The sequence below is a fragment of the Agelaius phoeniceus genome, chromosome 4 (assembly GCF_051311805.1).
Source record: "Agelaius phoeniceus isolate bAgePho1 chromosome 4, bAgePho1.hap1, whole genome shotgun sequence".
NCBI lineage: Eukaryota > Metazoa > Chordata > Aves > Passeriformes > Icteridae > Agelaius > Agelaius phoeniceus.
Window position 1 is genome coordinate 9,513,025 of NC_135268.1, and position 17,660 is coordinate 9,530,684.

The following is a 17,660-nucleotide window of genomic DNA, read 5'->3' on the forward strand; positions in this document are numbered from 1 at the left end:
CGTTTTATTGTTACGGATCATTTGGGAGATCTTGTGAATGGTTACGTTTCTCTTTCGGCTTTGTGTTTATTTCTGGGTGGTATTTTTATTTTGATCGAATGAGGTTCTATGCGTTTATTCTTCAGTTGGGAATAATTTTTTTGATGCAAATTAAAGTTGCTTTGGTTTGGGGGACTTTTGTTTTACAAATGTATTTTTTTTTTCTTTTTTTCTTTTGTTTCTTTTCGTTTCTTGTTGTCCTTTGACGTATTTGGTGGTTATTGATCAGTTTTATTTTTGGGAACGTGGGTATTTATATGGTGGGTCTTTTTAAGTAGGTTTTTTTTTTTTTTGGGTAGTTATTTTCTTATTTTTTAGTGGTTGAGATTTTTTGGTTTTTTTCTATTTCGTTCATTAGTTCGCTTTCTAAAGTTCTTTTGACAGAGTATTGCTTATTCTTTGAGTTAGTGTAGATGTAGAATTTCGGTTAGTTTTTAAACTAGTTAGTTTAGGGTCAGTGGCACTGATTGGAGTTGAGCGAGTTGGTTTGGGTTTTTTTAGAGGTTTTTGTGATTTGCTGCGTGTGTTTCTCAAGGGTTTTCTTTTCGTTTGGTTCCATTTTTCTGATGTGATGAGAACTGTTAGTGAAAAGAGTGTCGTGTGTTTTTTTCGCTGGCAGTTGTTTGGCTGGTGGAGGTATCTTGATGGTTTTGGAAGACATTGGTGGGAATTCGCTGCTGTTTGTTTTGTCATTGCATTTAGGAATTGGATTTTAAATGTAAAATTCTAAGGATAGCTATCTTTAAACAAAACGAGTAGATGTGTAGAAATGGGAATAAACTTTTATTTTGATCTATTCGATCTCTATTTAAAATTTAACAGGTAACTTAAGTCATGATATATTCCAATAAGATATTGTATTTTTCAAAGAGCATTGTGTATGTTGATAGATATATCAATAGAGATGCTAAATATAAACACAGCTCAAAGGAAATTTTAAATCTAGAAATGTGTTGCGAATCTATGCAGATATATAGATCAAATTATTAAAGGATTGTAAATGTAAAGTGACATAAATCCATACAACACGTAATACAAGTGATACCGTATAGATCTTATGATGGTATATTATAGGAAACAGCTATAAATCTAGTCCATCGCTATGATCTAATATGTAAAACATTATAGATATGGTAACTGTAAATACAACAACATTATTAAAAGTAGTTTAAAAGAAAGGATGGTTTTGTTTTTTACTTGGCAAAAGCAGGGGTTTTATTATAAAAACTACAAATACAAATGATAGAAAGGTAGAAATCTACTTGTAAAAAGATCTTATGAATACATCCAGATGGATATAAAAATTGAAACTATTAGAAAAAAGAAGTTGTAGCAGTAGATTTGGTACATGATAAAAATAATGATTTATCTCTATGATGTGAATAATAGATATGTGCTATGTAATGATGAATGGAATGCATCAGTCTAAACGGTGACTATAAAAGTGAATATAATTATGCAAGCTCTAAATATAAAACTATTTCAATAGAGTTGAAAAGAAGGGTTGTTTGGTATTTGTTTGGTTAGAGATGGGATTTTTTTTGGAAGAATAAAAGTATGATAGAAATCTAAATGGAAGTCTAGAAATATACAGTCAATAGATAATGATATTGCTACAACCACAAAGTATGAATAAATACAGATAATAGGAATAGGCATAATAGATTGTATAAACGACGTAACACATCACTGTCCGGTCTAAATATGCGTGTGAATAGAATTAGGAAAACTAGAACTATCAAATTTATTTCAAGAAGGCATGAAAGAAAGGGGGCTTATTTGGTTCTTGTTTGGTAAGAGGCAGGTTTTTGGCATTTATTTTTAGAGGAGTTTTTGGGGGGGATGGCCCCTGTTCTTTTTTGCCGCCTTGGCCGCCCGCAGGCCCAAGGCGCGCGGCGCTCCCGGCTGGGGTGGGCGGCAGTGCTGCCGCCTTGTGGGCAGAGCGCGGTACTGCAGCCCGCCGCCGCCAGGCAGCCCTCTTGGGCGTGGCGCGTGGCGGAGTTTGTTTGACCTTCTGAGAATGGCGGCCAAAAGGGCGGGCAACCGGAGGCCCGCGGTGTGTCTATGCGGACTGCCTGCACGAAACACCGACGCCGGCGCAGTCCCGGCGGAATTTTTGTGGCGTTTTAGGTGTACCCGACACGGGCTGTGGGGTCAGCGGCGCCGCGGACGGGCGTATTTTGGCGTGTTTCTGACCGGCATGTGAGTAACCGCCTCTCTCGCCCGAGGGGAGGGGGGGGGGGGGGGGTCCTCTCTCGGCCGCCATGTTGGGAGTGGCGTGTCACCAATGTCGCGGGAGTTTGTTTGACCTTCTGAAAATGGCGGCCAAAAGGGCGGGCAACCGGAGGACCCCGGTGTGTCAATGCGGACTGCCTGCACGGAACACTGACGCCGGCGCAGCCCCGGCGGAATGTTTGTGGCGTTTTAGGTGTACTCGACACGGGCTGTGGGGTCAGCGGCGCCGCGGGAAATCGTTTCTAGGGCTCGAGGTGGGTGTCGGCATTTTGATCAGGCAGCTGGCAAAACGGCTACGCCTTGGGGTCTTTCCAAGGGGCGCTGGGGGCGTGGCCGGGGCGGGGCGCCGTGTCGACGAGGTGACGTCATTAGGCGGCACTCTGCCTGCAGTGCGCCCATGCAGACGGCAGGGGGCGCTGTGCCTGCAGTGCGCCCATGCAGACGGCAGGGGGCGCTGTATACATAGAGTATTAAGTATAAACTATCTAGAAGAAGAAATAAAAGCTCGATGACACCTGCAGCTGTAGAAAATTTCAGGCTCCCATGGAGGAAATAGTTTTCCTAAAATCATTACCGTTTTGGGGTTTTTTGCACTCCCCGGTAGCCTGAACGTTTCGACTGCTGCTTTTTTATCCTAAAGCCAGAATGGAAATCCCAGATTAGAAATACAGGGAAAGAAGGAGAGAGAGAGAAAGAGAGAAAGAGAGACAGAGAGAGACAGAAAGAGAGACAGAGAGAAAGAAAGAAAGAGAGAGAGACAAAGAAAGAAAGAAAGAGAGACAGAGAGAGACAGAAAGAGAGACAGAGAGAAAGAAAGAAAGAGAGAGAGAGAAAGAAAGAAAGAGAGACAGAGAGAAAGAAAGAGAGACAGAGAGAAAGAAAGAAAGAGAGACAGACAGAAAGAAAGAAAGAGAGAGACAGGAAGAGAGCGAGAGAAAGAAAGAAATAGAGAAAGACAGATAGAAAGAAAGAGAGAAAGAAAGAAAAGGAAAAAGGAAAGGAAGAAAAAAAAAGGAGGAAGAGAAAGGAAGAAAAAAAATGAAAAAGGAAAAGGGTGAGAGTGAAAAAGAAAGAGGGAAAGTGGAAAAGGGGGTGAAAAACAGAGTGAAAAAAAGAAAAAAGAGTTGGAGTGGAAAAGAAAGGACATTCGGGAGGGGCGGTGCTGCCTAAGGTGCTTCCGCGCCCAGGAGCGAAGGAGCCGTTTGACCTCCTGGCGGGAGCGCAGCTCCCGGTGGCGGAGAACGGAGCGGTGGCTGTCAGTCCGAGACTCCAACTCCCGGCAGGCCCTGCGGCCGTAAAGCGCGGCGTCTGACGCAACGGCCGACGCGCCATATGAATGGCTGGCGGGCCGAGGCGGCCGCGCGCCGGGGGAGCGGGCAGCTCCCGGCGCCTGTGCCACGCGGGACGGAGCCGCGGCAGCGACGCTGGAGGGGCGAAGCCTCCGTCCGGCCGCCCGCACGGAGCCGAGCGGCGCGGAAGGGGCGTCCGCCCGGTGCCTCGGCCTCGCTCAGAGGTCCCGGTGGCGGGGGCTGAGCTCGGGCGGGGCGCGCTGCCGCCCGCCGATGGCGGAGCGCCAGGCGGTGCTTTGCTGCCGCGGGCCGGGAGCTGCAGGAGCCGTCCCGGGCGAGCGGCGCCGGGCGCTGCCGCGGTCACTGTGCGGCGGCTGCCCTCGGGCTGGCGGAGGCGCGGGAGCCGCCGAGCTGCAGCCGTCTCCCTCGGGCCGCTGCCGCTGCTGCGGGCGGGGGCGGACGAGCGGCTGCGGAGGCGGCTCCGCGGCGGGCTCAGCCTTGCGAGCAGAGAGCGCTCGACATCGCTGGCATGACACGGCTGCTGAGTGCCTCAGTGCTCGTGGCTCTTCCTTCCACGCAAACAGATGGAGCGGCATCGCTGAGCAGTAAAACACAGCGATGGCCCGGAGAATGGCGAGCGCAAGGAGCGCCGGGCAGGATCCTTCTGATGGCACAGGTGCGATCGGCAAACTCAGCCCCTTGTGCCCCTGCCCTCCCGACCCCCAGGGGAAATGCTCTCCAGCCTCGAGCTGCTGAGAGACAAAACGTGTGATTTGACACTAGGGTCCGGAAAAGGTTTCCGTTTAGATTAGCAAATGCCTCCATTGTTCTCGGTTACATCCTAGGATCGGTTTTAGGCAGTGACTTTCTACCGCTTGTCGGATTTTCTTGTGCAATGGTAAGAAAATAGGCAGGTCTGATACTGGTTTCGCTTTTTTTCTACTTCATGTTCCATGAGCTGCTTTTATCCAAGCGATTGTTTTAAAGTTCTACTGTAGGCGTTTCTGGTTCACTTTTTTTTTTTTTTCCCTCTAAATCGGCAGTAAATATAGCTGAGTAAAATTACCTTGGTTTTCTTCCTTCTTAAATGTTTTTATTGATAATCCTATTTGAATATGCAGAACACGTGGGTATGTCCTGTAATATATCCTAGCTTTTCTTGTTTACAGGGTACTCAGAAAATATTTTTCCCTTAGAGTCCCACTGAAACATTCTCCGTGCAATCTCCGTTAAGGTCTGTGTTTGCAAATAAGCCACCATCAGCTGAGATATTTGCCTGTGTACCTTTTCCTGTCATTCAGAGCTTGCGTTCTGTGGTTTTTATGATAAACCTATCAAACTTGCGAAACCGTTTTGCAAGTCTTAACCGTTGAAGGCAGCAAGAAGTGGTTTTAAAGGCTGTTCTTGAGCAGACAAAGGGGAAAAGTGTGAATTTGCTGCTGAACTTGTCCTTTTTCATTTGACTTGCCTTGAATTATTTAGGAAGAGAGAGCACTAGAAAAAAGAGAGAAATAGAATTGGTTCTTGAGCCCTCCTAAAATGCTCCCCGTGATTCCGTGTGGAGCCAAAGTGAAGGGTGATGGAACAGAGCCCCTGTGCTTTAGAAGGAAATCAATTTCAACCTGATCTCCACCCTGAGTCTCCCTAATTTCTGTTTTTAAAATGCAAACTCAGTTTAGGAAGTGTTGGGAGTTAGTATTTTGGGGAAGAAATGGCAGTTGCACAAACCGTTCCATTTCCCAGAGGCTCTGGGAAGGATTCATTTTGTAAGCGCTGTAACTGCCATCGGTTGGGGGTTCGGGGTTGGAATGTGCACTTGCCCTCCTATAAAGCACTCGTTCATTTGCATTTCAGTGCCAGGAGTCTGGAGAAACTGGAGAAGAGCCCAAGAGACATTTTTCATCCTGAGATACAAAAGGTAGGAAGTGACTTTTTTTGGTTTGGTTCTTTTTCTTTATGATTTCCTGGAAATAGAAGTAATTAAGTATAGATCCTACTGGTTTGTTTCTTCCAGTAGCTAATAAGAATAATAATAATAATCTAATACTACTTAAACTGTCTCTTTATCCATTGAGCTGGCCATTTCAAATCCAAACTTCTAAACACCAATAAAACCATCATCCTTGTAGAATCTTTAATAGGAGGGGGCTAAAGATGCTGTTTCTGTTGACAGGATTTATTGGTTCTTGAAGGGCAAGAGGTGAGTACAAGCCTAACTACTTCTTGCTCACAGACCCGTCCGGTGAATACGGCTTTGTATTTGGATGGGCTTTTGATGAGTTCTAAATCAATTGCTCGTTACAGTAAAAAGAAGTCATGTTTTTTTGAACCTGACAGCAAAAATAACTTGAAGCACCAACTTCATAATAATTGATCACCCGTCTAAGTTAATGATTTTATGCTATACTATCAAAGTTTAAAGGTAAATTATTGTGTGGTAGGAGATGGTATAAAATGTATGTTCTAACGTGTAGGATGTAGGCAAAGATTAGAGGAACCAAATTTTTATGTCTTCTGTTTGACTGTTCACCAAATAATATTTGGTTTTATTTTCCAGGGATCGGTGAATTTTAAATTTGGAGTCCTCTATGCTAAGGATGGTCAGCTTACAGGTGATGAAATGTTCAGTCATGGTGAGGTTTTCACCTTCTCCTTAATTGTTTTGCTCATCTGAAAAGAAAAAAAAAAAAAAAAAAAAAAGGTATGTTTATTATTTGTTACCCTGTTCTGTCCGTTTCCTCGGTATTTGCTGGAGCTCTGCTTACCCAAGCTTTGGGTAAAACAAGCTTTGGGTTCCTTCTGTCCCACTGGGTGTTGCCCAGTTTGGTTGCATCTGGTGAAATTCAGCCTGAGCCCTTACAGAACCAGCTCAAACCACGTGAGAGCCATTCGCAGCTCTCTCAGGACACCCAGAGGAGGATGGGTGACGTTTCTGAGCATCTGGCAAGTGCACTTCTATCAAAACTCGGCCTGTGCAATTTCTGGGGAAAACCCTTCTGTATCCTGAAGGGTTCCTCAAAGTCTGTTGAGGATCCAGTTAGCAGTTGCTCACCTGGATGGTTCCAGCTCCTCAAGCTAACACTGGTACTCTTGCCCTGTAGTTTAGATCTATTGTAGTTTTGTTATTTTGCAAGATTTTACGTCTTTGGACAATAACGTGCATTTCACTCTTTGGAACCTCTCGGATCGTGCTTTGGTGCAGCACCACCTAATGGGACACTTGGCTGCTGTGCTGAAGGGCTTGGTTACTGGAATTGTAAATCCCGGAGAGTTTGTAAGTCTTCTGTCCCCAGGGAGGTGTCACGCTTTGTTCACCGTTGCTCTGTTTGTCGGGTGCTGCTTCTCGTCGGAGGTATTAACTTCAAACTGCCCTGTTCTTTTTTTAACTTTTTTTCCTGGTTCTCTCCGTAGGGCAGGGAAGGACTCTCGTATCCCGGTCGTCAGACTCAGCGCTGCCCGAGAAGATACAGAGACTGTAAAAATCATAAGAAGCAGCTAGGACTGCAGAGGAAACAAACTGGAGAGAACAAAAGGTGATATTGTTCTCCTTAGCCTGGATTAGAAACATCCACTGCGCTTTGATGCCGGTGGCTGCCAGGGGCTCGTTAGGTCTCTTGAGGCAGGTGTAGGTGTTCACTTGTAGGTTCTATTTTTTGGCAAAGGACCACGAGAGAAGTTTATTTATAGATCCAAATAAACATTCATCTTATCTGAACATAACCTGTCATCCCCTTTCTGACATTAAGGACTCCTGTATAAATACTTGGGGGGGTTTTCTTTGTCATTTCTGAATGGTTCCATTTTGCCGGATACTTGAACGAGTCTGAGGTGGTTTAATTGCATACTGCTTCCTTGAAATTCTGTTGGTCTCTGCTTGGAACCCTTCTTGTACTGCTTAATGAAAGACTTCGGATGGTGTTTTCTTGCCTGTTTGTGGTTAAGGTCATGCTCTGATGCATTTACAGAAGCCATGGCAGGAGAGAGTCAGCTGCTGGAGAAGAGGAGACAGTACTATCCCTGTGCAGCACAGAACTGTGCTGCTGCTGTGTCATCAGCTGTGTCTGCACTGAAAGTAGCCACCTTCACTTGTAGGTAGCTCCTTGGTGCTTTAGGACACGCTGAGGGATTTATTCCTTTTGGGATCCACGATGAGAATTCCCAAGAGAGGTAGTAGTAATAAGGTCTGAGATTGGAAAAAAGCCTGTGTCCTTGGAATGTTGTTGTTGTCGTCAAAAGTTAATTTTTCCTTCTTTCTTAGCCGGTAGTCAGCTTTTTGCTTTATTTTTTGTGGTATCAGTATTTGATTGTTTAAAAAGTTGCTTCAAAAGAACTGCAGTGGCTGGCCACCAGGACCTTGTTCCGATTTGCCTATTTGCTTGTAGCTAAAACGTTTCCATATTGTTTATCATTCTATTGAAGAAACTGCTGCCCAGTCAACTAAGAACTGAACATCTCTCTGTCTAGGACATGGGGAGAGGATTTAGGTCATGTCTTTGTTTCCAGAAAAAAGTTCCAGTGTAGTTTCTAACTAGAGGAAAAGGGGGGGGGGGTAAAGACTCGGGGCTCTGATGCCACTGGGGGCACCCCGAGGTGCCCAGGAGAGGGAGCCCCACTGCGGTGCAGGAGCAGGTATGTTATCACATACTAGAGAGCAAATTATAAATAGAAATAGGAAAATTATAAATATAAAAATATTTTTTAGATCGTTAAAGAAAGCGGGTTTTTTTACTTGTCAATAGGCAGGGTTTTGATGATAAAAATGATAAATACAAAGAATATGAAGGTAGAAATCTAAGTCTAGAAAGATATCATAAATACATACAGATAAAGTTTAAAACTAGAAGAAAAAATCAGTTGCAGCAGTAGATACGATACATAATATAGATAATACTTTAAATACATGTCTAGAATTTTATAGATATTATAGATAATTATTAATAGATTGCATCAAAAGAAACGATAAATATAAATGTGAGTATAACTATACAAAGTATAAAAATATTTCGATACCGTTTAAAAGAAGGTGTTTTCTTGTATTTATTTGGTTAGAGATGGGGTTTTTATTTGGATTAATAGAAGTATTCTAGAAATATAAATCTAACTGTAGAGAGATCCAATCGATAGAGGAGGATATTTCTAAAACCACAACCGAACGCCGCCGCCTTCGGGGGAATCGCACGAGCTCGGCCGAAGCAAGGCGAGAGCGGCCGACCCTGACGGCCTCGAGCGAACCGAGGCGAGGCTTCCGAGGCTGCCTGAAGCGAAGCGAGCCGAGCTCAGGCGAAGCGAGCCTGCTGCTCTCGTGCGCGCTGCTTAGCGCCAGTGCGCTCCCAGCCTAATGAGCTCCTGCCCGAGCCCGCGCTCCCGGTCGTGTCCGCGCCGTGGCCGGGCCGCCCGCGGGACGCGGCAGCGGGAGAGCCCCGAGCCGGGCGAGCTGAACGGGAGGCGGCGGCGCTTGCCCGCCCGCCGTCGGGGAGCCGAGGCGAGGCGAGCGGAGCCGAGGCGCGCCGAAGGCACAGAGCGGCTGGGAGTTGGGCCGAAGCGAGGCGAGCTCGGCCGAAGAGGCGAATGCAGGCTCCAAGAGCCGAGTTGAGGCGCCAAGAGCCGACCGGAGCCGAGCGTCTCCGGAGCGAGCCGAGCTCCGCCGAGCGCCGCAGCATCCCGGGCAGGGCGAGGCGCCGGGCCGGGCTCGGGGTGCAGCCGGGGCTCTGGGAGGCTTCCCCGCCTGTCCCTCTCTCTAGCCCTCCTTCCTTCTCCCCGTATTCGCCTTCTCTCGCTCCCTTTCCTCCATTCCCTCTCCCCCCGCAAAGCCGGCTCCTTCCTGTCCTGTCCCTAGCCCGCTACTCCCTTCTGTTCCCCCTGTCTCCTTCCTGTGCCCAGCCTCCGTGTACCCTCGTCCCGGGCTTTCCCTTCCCGTGCCGCTTTCCTGCACAGCCCGAGCTCCCTCGCCGCCCTTTGTCGTGCCCTGCTCTCGCTCCTCTCGTCCCGTGCCCCCTTTCCTTCTTTGCCCCGCAGCCGCGGGGCTCGGGCTGCCGGAGAATAAAGCCCCGAGGGCCGGAGCCCGGCGCCCCTGGGCCCTTGCGGGAGTCCCCGCGCGGGGCCGGAGGCTCTCGGCGGATCGCCCCGTGCCGCTCAAGCAGCGCGGCCGACAGCGCCGGAGCTGCGGCTTTGCCGGCATCGCGCTGAGAGCGGCCCCCGCTCCGTGCCGGGCCGTCGCCGCCGTCTGTGCCGCTCCCTCTCTCGCTGCCCCTGGCCCGTGACAGCGAGGCTGGGCAGGAACCTCAAGCCTTCTGGGGGCTGCGCCCCCTTTCTTGTTGCAGCAGAATCCCTTGCTGGGGCCATGCACGTGTGGGAAGGGCTTGGGGGAAGCGCTGCGCTGCTGTCCGGGGCAGTCGGATTCGTTCGGAGCCTTCTTTGGGGGTCAGGGAAAGGCGGGGTGAAGACTCGGGGCTCTGATGCCGTTGGGGGCAGCCCAAGGTGCCCAGGAGAGGGAGCCCCACGGCGGTGCAGGAGCAGGTGGGGGGCGGGCGAGGGGCGGGGGTCACGCTGGGTGCCGTCCCCCAGAGGGACCCAAAGCTGCCACCAAATGCACAGGGAGGGGTGAGTGGGTGTAGGATGCTAAAACCTGGCAAGGCATTCGGTTTTCTAGGTATTGCTAAAGAATAGGAATTGGTCTCTAAACTCAGCTGGGGAGAAACCCTCTCTATGCACTCATTTGTTTACAGGAATGTAGAAGGTTCCGACTGGAGATGCGTAGTAGTTCTGAAGATATTGCCGTGAGGTTTTGATCTAGGAGCGGACCGAGCTATGCCCTGGAACCCTCAGAACAGCTGCAGGGGCTGAAGGCGATAGAAAGGGCTCTCTGGCACCTTTTGCCTCCGTTCTCTGCCAGCGCCCAAAGCGTGTCGCAGTCCCGGAAGAGGCGCTTGTCATCCCGAGAGCCAAAAGGAAGACGTGTCAAATCCCAGCTCTGCCTTGTGTTTCGTGTGGGTTTTTTACTTCGTATTGATGTCATTCCAGAGAGCAAGGAAAGAAGAAATGGGACCGGGTCCCACTATTACTGTGTGAAGGCTTTCTTGAAAGGCTGCTGTATTTATATTGTCCTTTTCCACTCCAAGCTTGACTTTTGCCCTCGTTTTTCGAGCTCTGCTGCATTGGGTGTCCCAAGGAGGGCGGGGTTCCTCAGCAGGGCTCTTAGGAGGCGGCGCTGATTCTGCTTTTTCTGCAGGCGTCTCAAAGCGTGCTACCAGAATGACAGTTTTGTGCACTGGAAAGCTTTCCCTCAGTGCCATCAGCGCACGTCCGTGTCTGAATTGTGGAAGCAGACGGACTAAGAAAAGCCAGCCAGCACCCGGAGCAGATTTCTGTTGGCTCTGTGTCTGTGAGAAGCGGGCTGTGTGCTGGACGGGGAGAGGCGCTGTTGGAGAGTGGCATCAGCGCCAGGTGTGAGCTGTGAGGATGATGGGGGGCTCGGAGCAGCGCCAGGTGTGAGCTGTGAGGATGATGAGGGGCCGTCTCCTGCCGGGGGGGCGAGGCTGTTTTAGGGGGAGGCTTCGCCTCAGCTGCCTTTTGCATGGAGCTGCTGCGTAGAGGGGTTCATGGGGGGGCTCCCGGGGCTGTCTCATGGAAGGACTGCGAGAGCTTCTGGCAGCGTCTGGGCGAACACCTGGATACGCGCTTGGATCCGCGGAGCATCGCTTCAAGGAGGTGCCGAGGGACGAATCTTTGTGCCGGGAAGCAGCAGCCGAACGGGTGAGCGCGTGTGGATTTGGAGCGGGGACTTTGGTCCTTTCCCTTTTCAATTGGATCTTGGCAGTCCCCCCTCCCCGCTTCCCCAGGAACAAAAAGGGAGCTTGTGAAGACAAAAGAAATGAAGGAGAGGCAAGCAGCTACTCTCCTAATATTGTCTGTGTTTGAACTGGGGGGGATCCGCTTTCGCTTGCGGTTCCAAGGATGTCGGTTGAAGGAAAAGCTGCCTTTTCCCGGCTGTTAGGGGTATCCCAGGGGTGACAGGGAATCCCTGCGTTCCATTTGAACGGGAATGGGCAAAGTATTGTTGTCATCGGATGGCTTTGATTTGAAGGTAGCCAGCCCATTTTCATCATCCTAAGGTTTAAATGGAGGGGACAGCGCTGGTGTCCCTCCTTTGCAAGGGTTTGAATGGAGGTCAAAATCCCCCTTTGCACATGGCTTGAAGGATTTCATTGGAGGAAAGCCCCTTCTTTTCTGCGCTCCTAGGGGATGAACTTGAAGGGGAGAAGCCATTTCTTTGCCCTTGTTGAAGCGAGGTGAGCGCCGCCCGCGGCGTCAGTTTCGGGGTTGAGTTGCGGGAAGCCGCAGCTCTGGCAGCGTTTGCAGGGCTGCAGTCGGGCTGTGCCGCTGCATTTGCGGGCGCTTCTTGTGGCCGCGGCCCGGGCCGGAGCGTTGCCGCTCGGGAGCGCTGCCGGCCCGGGCCGGGCGGGTGCCGAGGCGCACGGGGAATTTGGCGCGGCAGCGGCGGAGCCGCTTTGCCGGTGCGAGCCGCCGTGCGGAGCCGAGGGCAGCTGGCGCCGGGCCGGCCAAGGGCGGCAGAGGCGGCGCGGGCGCTGCTGCGCCGGCCCGGCCGGTGCCGGCCGCTCTGTCCGCTCCGGGCGCGGGGCTCGGGCGCCGCCGGGGCCCCCCGGGCAGGGGGAGCGGGCGGGGGCGGGGGGGCTCTCCGGGGCGGCGCCGCCCCTGCGCGCCGGAGCAGCCGCCGGAGGAGCCGCTTTGCCGCCGGGAGCCGCGCTCCGTCCGGGGCCGGCAGCGCGGGGTTGGGCTGCCACAAATTCTTGGGTGTCGCGGTTCGGAGGGGCTTTGTAGGGATCGATCGCACGGGTTTGTTCTGGTCGCAGTGGGTGTGCGCTAAGGGCTATGGCGTTCTTCCTGACCGGTACGGTTCTCGGTTCAGGTGGTGACGATAAAGGTTTGGTTTGAATCGAGTTCTGTAGTCGGATATTTTTTTTTGCCGGGCTATTCTGTTTTTAAAGGCGTGCAATGGTTTCTACGGGTCGTTGGGTGAAGCAGCGGCTCGGATTTTAATTCTGTCGCGGTGGCTTTTATTAGCGTGGGCGTGTAGCGTTTGTTTCGGTGGGTTCGAGGTGGCGTCGTGTCGTTAATAGCAGCGGGGTTTTTAAAATCTCTCTAATTGCGTTTGTGTTTCTCGTCTTCCAGGGCTTTTATTTCTTTGGTTTGTTTGATTGTAGTGTACGTTTTATTGTTACGGATCATTTGGGAGATCTTGTGAATGGTTACGTTTCTCTTTCGGCTTTGTGTTTATTTCTGGGTGGTATTTTTATTTTGATCGAATGAGGTTCTATGCGTTTATTCTTCAGTTGGGAATAATTTTTTTGATGCAAATTAAAGTTGCTTTGGTTTGGGGGACTTTTGTTTTACAAATGTATTTTCTTTTGTTTTTTTTTTTTTTCTTTTTTTCTTTTGTTTCTTTTCGTTTCTTGTTGTCCTTTGACGTATTTGGTGGTTATTGATCAGTTTTATTTTTGGGAACGTGGGTATTTATATGGTGGGTCTTTTTAAGTAGGTTTTTTTTTTTTTTGGGTAGTTATTTTCTTATTTTTTAGTGGTTGAGATTTTTTGGTTTTTTTCTATTTCGTTCATTAGTTCGCTTTCTAAAGTTCTTTTGACAGAGTATTGCTTATTCTTTGAGTTAGTGTAGATGTAGAATTTCGGTTAGTTTTTAAACTAACGTTCAGGGTCAGTGGCACTGATTGGAGTTGAGCGAGTTGGTTTGGGTTTTTTAGAGGTTTTTGTGATTTGCTGCGTGTGTTTCTCAAGGGTTTTCTTTTCGTTTGGTTCAATTTTTCTGATGTGATGAGAACTGTTAGTGCAAAGAGTGTCGTGTGTTTTTTTCGCTGGCAGTTGTTTGGCTGGTGGAGGTATCTTGATGGTTTTGGAAGACATTGGTGGGAATTCGCTGCTGTTTGTTTTGTCATTGCATTTAGGAATTGGATTTTAAATGTAAAATTCTAAGGATAGCTATCTTTAAACAAAACGAGTAGATGTGTAGAAATGGGAATAAACTTTTATTTTGATCTATTCGATCTCTATTTAAAATTTAACAGGTAACTTAAGTCATGATATATTCCAATAAGATATTGTATTTTTCAAAGAGCATTGTGTATGTTGATAGATATATCAATAGAGATGCTAAATATAAACACAGCTCAAAGGAAATTTTAAATCTAGAAATGTGTTGCGAATCTATGCAGATATATAGATCAAATTATTAAAGGATTGTAAATGTAAAGTGACATAAATCCATACAACACGTAATACAAGTGATACCGTATAGATCTTATGATGGTATATTATAGGAAACAGCTATAAATCTAGTCCATCGCTATGATCTAATATGTAAAACATTATAGATATGGTAACTGTAAATACAACAACATTATTAAAAGTAGTTTAAAAGAAAGGATGGTTTTGTTTTTTACTTGGCAAAAGCAGGGGTTTTATTATAAAAACTACAAATACAAATGATAGAAAGGTAGAAATCTACTTGTAAAAAGATCTTATGAATACATCCAGATGGATATAAAAATTGAAACTATTAGAAAAAAGAAGTTGTAGCAGTAGATTTGGTACATGATAAAAATAATGATTTATCTCTATGATGTGAATAATAGATATGTGCTATGTAATGATGAATGGAATGCATCAGTCTAAACGGTGACTATAAAAGTGAATCTAATTATGCAAGCTCTAAATATAAAACTATTTCAATAGAGTTGAAAAGAAGGGTTGTTTGGTATTTGTTTGGTTAGAGATGGGATTTTTTTTGGAAGAATAAAAGTATGATAGAAATCTAAATGGAAGTCTAGAAATATACAGTCAATAGATAATGATATTGCTACAACCACAAAGTATGAATAAATACAGATAATAGGAATAGGCATAATAGATTGTATAAACGACGTAACACATCACTGTCCGGTCTAAATATGCGTGTGAATAGAATTAGGAACACTAGAACTATCAAATTTATTTCAAGAAGGCATGAAAGAAAGGGGGCTTATTTGGTTCTTGTTTGGTAAGAGGCAGGTTTTTGGCATTTATTTTTAGAGGAGTTTTTGGGGGGGATGGCCCCTGTTCTTTTTTGCCGCCTTGGCCGCCCGCAGGCCCAAGGCGCGCGGCGCCCCCGGCTGGGGTGGGCGGCAGTGCTGCCGCCTTGTGGGCAGAGCGCGGTACTGCAGCCCGCCGCCGCCAGGCAGCCCTCTTGGGCGTGGCGCGTGGCGGAGTTTGTTTGACCTTCTGAGAATGGCGGCCAAAAGGGCGGGCAACCGGAGGCCCGCGGTGTGTCTATGCGGACTGCCTGCACGGAACACCGATGGCGGCGCAGTCCCGGCGGAATTTTTGTGGCGTTTTAGGTGTACCCGACACGGGCTGTGGGGTCAGCGGCGCCGCGGACGGGCGTATTTTGGCGTGTTTCTGACCGGCATGTGAGTAACCGCCTCTCTCGCCCGAGGGGGTCCTCTCTCGGCCGCCATGTTGGGAGTGGCGTGTCGCCAATGTCGCGGGATTTTTTTTTTTTTTTTTGACCTTCTCAAAATGGCGGCCAAAAGGGCGGGGATATCGCGGACCCGGGAGTCTGCCGCCCTGTGGCCAGAGCGCGGTACTGCAGCCCCCCGAGCCAGCGCCCTGCCCCTCGCCGCTGGCTGCCGGGGGCGGGGCAAGGACGCGGCTGCCGAGCGAGGCGAGGGCGAGGGGCGGGAGCGAGCGGCGGGCGGGGCGGGAGCGAGCGGCTGGCGGGGCGGGCTCCGTAAATGGCCGGGAGGGGTGAAAGACGTTCAGGAGTGCAAAAGGGACACGATGGCTGAGAAGAATGGCCGGGGGGGGGGGGCGGCTCGGCGGGGCCGCTTTCGGCGGGCGGCGGAGGCGCGGTCGCAGCGCTCCGCGGGCCGGGGGCAGCGAGCGGGGGCGGGCGAACGCCATCGGAACGGGGCTGCACCCCCCCCCGAGCCCGCGCACGCGCCTCTCCAGGCGGCGGAAGCGACGGCGGGCCGGAAAATCCCGGCGGGGCGGCGGCGCTGCCCGCCCTTTCTGCCGCCAGCTTTGCAAGGTAAGACCGCCCGCCCCGCCCCGTCCCGCCGCCCTCCGGTGTCTGTAAACAGACAGACTCCCTCTGGCTTCCCACTTCTCCGTGCTGGAGAGTGGGAGAAAGGTCCGTGCTGCTTGCCGTGTCCTCGGTGGGCAGAGAGCTCTGACCTTGCCTTGGATGGGCTGCTGAGGATTGGATCCATGGGGATGTGCTTGGATGCATTTAGTGACCTTTACAGATTTCTTTCCCCGCTTTTTTCAGTTCACAGAATCATGGAAGAATTCAGGTTGCAAGGGCTCTAAAGATCACCTCATTCCAAGGCTGCTGCCGCCGTGGGCAGGGACGTGCTTCCATCGAGCAGCTTGCTCAGAGCCTCATCGCAGAGCACCGAGGGGCCTTGAGCACTTGCAGCGATGGGGCAGCCCCAGGACCTCTGAGCAACCTGTGCCCTGTGCCAGCCAGGTGCCAGAGGAGGAAGGAAGCCCTTCCCACCTGGAGCAGAGGCTGCGTAGCCTTGTGTCACCGAGCGTGTGAGACAGAAAGGCCCTTCCTTTCTGGAGGGGTAACAACACTCAAAGCTCTTTCTCGGGACAAGCCGAGCAATGGAAGGCCAAAGGAGCCTTCAGTTCTTCCAGCAGCTTTGGGAACAACTTGAAGGAGGAGCAGAGCTGGCCTGGTGCCTGCCGGCTCTGCAGGCAGTGGGCATGGAGAAGCTGCAGCTGCATCTGTCTTCTTGGCTGAGGCTTTATAAATGAGGCGCTTTTCTGTAGTTCCTTTTCAGGCATGACGTGCAAGTTGCCCCTAGAAGTCCAAAGGCAGCTGTTTTCTTAGCAGAAGGAAGTCAGGAGGAGGCAAAGCCAGCAGCTAAGTCTGGATAAAAAACTTGGCTAACCTCTTTTCCCCCCCCTCCTCCAAACAGGCAATTGTGAAGCACTCAGCAGAGATCTGCCCGGGAGGAAAAGCAGAGCCAATCTCTGAGAAGAAGGGACGTGCGAGCTCTGGCGAGGACGGCTGCTCCCCCTGGCCTTGGTGTGGGACCTCCTGAGCTGCCATTCCTGTGGTGGGAGTGTTTCTCCTCTCCTCCGGCCAAGCCAGAGACCGCCTAGGGAAGGAGCAGGTAAGGTTGAAGTACCGAGGTCTCCCAGGTAAGAAGTGACACGGCAAAAGGAAATGGCCTCAACTTGCAGCAGGGAAGGCTTAGATTGGATTGGAGGGAAAATTTCTTCACTGAAAGGGTGCTGAGGCGTAGGAGCCCAGGGAAAGTCCCCATGCCTGGAGACATGTCAAGGATGTCAAGATGTGGTGTTTAGGGACCTGATTTGGGGGGGCAGCAGCTGGGCTCGATGTCCTTAGAAGGCTTTTCCAACCACAAGGATCCTATGCTTCTGGAAAGCCTTGACCCCTCTGGCTCTAGCACAGCACCTGGATGCTGACAAAATGAGGCTGGTCCTAGAGCCTGGAGGTCCCTGTGCCACAGGGAGAGGACAAGCCGGTGTCACCTGCAGGGAGGGTCTCGTCCCCAGAGAGCAGCCAGTGACTCCGTCCCTGCCTGGGGCTCTGGGTGCGCCCTCGGGGGGCAGGGGACGACACCTGCCCTCGGGTGTCCCTCTGGGCACCTGGGAAGGGAACCAGGTCCATCCGTGCGGCAGCTCCAGGGCTTGCAGGCTTTGGGGCTTTGCAGCTGTGTGCCTTGTCACAAGGTGGCAGGGACGTGACACTGCCTGGCAACGCTGCTGGCCTCGGATCCTTGCTGCTCTCATCCTTATCCCATATGGATTTAGCAGCAATCTTCTGTCTTTGCTTTCAAACTGTCCTTGGGAGAGTTCCAAGAGAGGGTCATTAGTTATTTCAAAGCCTACATCTTTTACCTCTTGGCACTGAAGAGAAAAGACACAAACCTGCTTTGCATCCTTCTGCCTGGAAGTCCTTGTGACACGGGGAAGGGAGGAAGGGGCTGGCCGGGGTCAGCCTCTGCTGAGCCTCAGCTCTGGCTGCTCCTGCTCACAGGGTAAAGCCAAAAG

At 50.1% G+C, this 17,660-nt stretch overlaps 1 long non-coding RNA gene across 2 annotated transcripts; it reads left to right on the top strand.

The window, feature by feature from the left end:
* Positions 1-3,608: 3,608 nt before the first annotated feature.
* LOC143693813 (uncharacterized) lies at positions 3,609-7,813 on the top strand. 2 transcript variants are annotated; one of them, XR_013181789.1, is made up of 6 exons: positions 3,609-4,239; positions 4,733-4,797; positions 5,418-5,481; positions 6,121-6,196; positions 6,975-7,096; positions 7,529-7,812. It is a non-coding gene; the product is annotated as an uncharacterized LOC143693813 (long non-coding RNA). The 2 variants fall into 2 exon arrangements; XR_013181790.1 differs by lacking the exon at positions 4,733-4,797 and having other exon boundaries at positions 3,611-4,239; positions 7,529-7,813.
* Positions 7,814-17,660: the final 9,847 nt, after the last annotated feature.